The following is a 2,347-nucleotide window of genomic DNA, read 5'->3' on the forward strand; positions in this document are numbered from 1 at the left end:
TGTGACACAGGAGCGGAGAGTGGGCTGTCCTTCCAGGATAAGGACTCCACCAAGGTCACTCAGTCAGTCACTGCTGTTCTGCTGTTGCCCTCTGCTGGAGAGGAAGAGAAACATTCAGTCACAATCACAACACTGTCATCTCATGGATAGACAATGATAACGGTATCTGGTAAAACAGACAGAGGAGACACCAACACTGACCTGTGTGGTCACCTGTAGAGCTAGTGAGTTGTAGACCACATTATCATCTGGTTCTGCTGCCTACAGAGGAGGAACAGGCAGAGAGGTGAACAGGGACATTGTGTCACAATGGAGAGTACAGTTTGAAACAGACTTCTCAGTGAAATTAAAAGTGTAGACAGTTATAATTGTGATATGTGACATAAAGGTGATATATTATGCCTATAGGTATAATGGTGACATAACCATGACTATATTAACACTGAGGAAACAATCACCTACTGTTGTTTCTGATAACATAATACTAGCTGTGGCTAATCAGCAGAGCAGCTTTACCTTGGCCAGTACTTTTAGTTGGGCCTTGTGCTGGGGGATGACAGTGCTGTATGTGACATCATCATCATCTTCAGGAAATGGGGCCTGCTGGTAGAGAGAGACCCAGATAACAAAAACGTATTGTTGTATTGTTATAGTGTACATTTATCTATTGCTTGTTCCCAGACAGAAGATTATACTGTAAATACAATTGTTTCTAAAACAGATGCAAATTTGCCAAGGCTATGACGTTATATGAGTAACAGCCATAATGTTGTCTAAGACCCAAGATGCATGTAGCCATATGTTGACCTTCTGTTCTGTCTTGAACTGATCAGGCATCACAGTGCTGTACATCACGTCATGGTGGCTGTCTGGGTTTGGGCTCTTAGAAATGGACAGGACAGAAGGGAAACACATGGCTACATGCATAGGAAGACAGATTATTGGAACTTCAGATACTCAGCTCAACACTGCAGAGAGGAGAGAGATAGAGAGAGAGAACCTTAGCTCCAAGCAGAGATGGAGTGATTGGTACTAGTCCAAGATCTCCACAGACCTAAACCAGGTTTATTCAGTTTGTACCTGCTGTGCTGTTTCTCTGGTCTATCTCACTGTGCTGTATGAAATGTCCTGCTCAGGGTCAGCAGACTGCAAAGAAATAAACAGCAAAGAGATACAGGACTTGTCTATTTACCAACTAAACCACAGTTTGTTTCCATGATAGGATGCAGTCACAGATATATTTAGTGAACTGACAGCTTCCTGTTCTCTGTCTTTTAAACATAATTTTTCAACATCTTGAGTGTTATAAGACCTTGGGTTCAGAATATGGGACCTTTTATGTCAACTCATTGATAACCAACTGAAGAGGTAACACTAGAGTCAAATGGTAGATGATCTGAACTCAAGAACAGAAAAGCAGATGGTTGAAAATAATAATATAAAATAAAATAAGTGTATTCTACCACTGAGTTGTTAGTTGTCTGGTCCTTGGCCTTATTGTCCTCTGGAATAAAGAGAGGGAGATGTCAATCACTTCTGAATTTGTTATAGTACAATAATACCTCTGAATGGATTTCTTAAAGACAATTCCTCCAAATACTTTCTGTCATTCAAGATCAATCACAGACAAGCAATATACTGTTGGTCACAATGTCAATACATTTTGTATTTTTGTAAACTATTCTCCTTTTTTATATTCACATAAAATGACTACTTACTATGCTTTGTCCACATCTTCCATGTGACTAGGATACCAGCTGTCACCACCAACAACATGCCCCAAGGAATCAGTAGGACTTTCACATCTATGGACCTGTCACGATGTCGGTGTATGCGGTAGACTGAAGTCAGGCGCAGGAAACAGAACTCAAGAGAAAAAACGTAACTTTACTAAAGCTCGTAAAGAAACAAGAAGCCTCCACGCAGGGAGGATCAAATCCGCTCACCAACGACATACAAGTACAAGCAACAAAAACGCACAGAACACAATGGGAGCCACAGGGTTATATAGGGGCGGAGTAATCACAAGATGGGCAACAGGTGTGAAACAATCTGACACAACAGGTACTACATAGAAACATAGAACATAGATCGGCAGCAGCTAGTACTCCGGTGACGACGAACGCCAAAGCCTGCCCGAGCAAGGAGGAGGGACAGCCTCGGCAAAATCCATGACAGTACCCCCCCCCCTGACGCACGGCTCCAGCCGTGCATCGACACCGGCCTCGGGGACGGCCAGGAGGACGCGGCGCGGGGCGAGTGGGATGATTGCGGTGGTAATCCCTCAACATGGATGGATCGAGGATATCCCTCCTAGGAACCCAGCACCGTTCCTCCGGACCGTACC

At 43.6% G+C, this 2,347-nt stretch overlaps 1 long non-coding RNA gene across 1 annotated transcript; it reads right to left on the bottom strand.

Moving 5' to 3' along the window:
* Positions 1 to 2,030, bottom strand: LOC123485966. The gene is made up of 6 exons (XR_006659195.1): positions 1,719 to 2,030; positions 1,464 to 1,504; positions 1,081 to 1,146; positions 517 to 603; positions 202 to 261; positions 1 to 94 (listed from the first exon to the last, which is right to left on the bottom strand). It is a non-coding gene; the product is annotated as an uncharacterized LOC123485966 (long non-coding RNA).
* Positions 2,031 to 2,347: the final 317 nt, after the last annotated feature.

Source organism: Coregonus clupeaformis, unplaced genomic scaffold (assembly GCF_020615455.1).
Source record: "Coregonus clupeaformis isolate EN_2021a unplaced genomic scaffold, ASM2061545v1 scaf0917, whole genome shotgun sequence".
Taxonomy (NCBI): domain Eukaryota; kingdom Metazoa; phylum Chordata; class Actinopteri; order Salmoniformes; family Salmonidae; genus Coregonus; species Coregonus clupeaformis.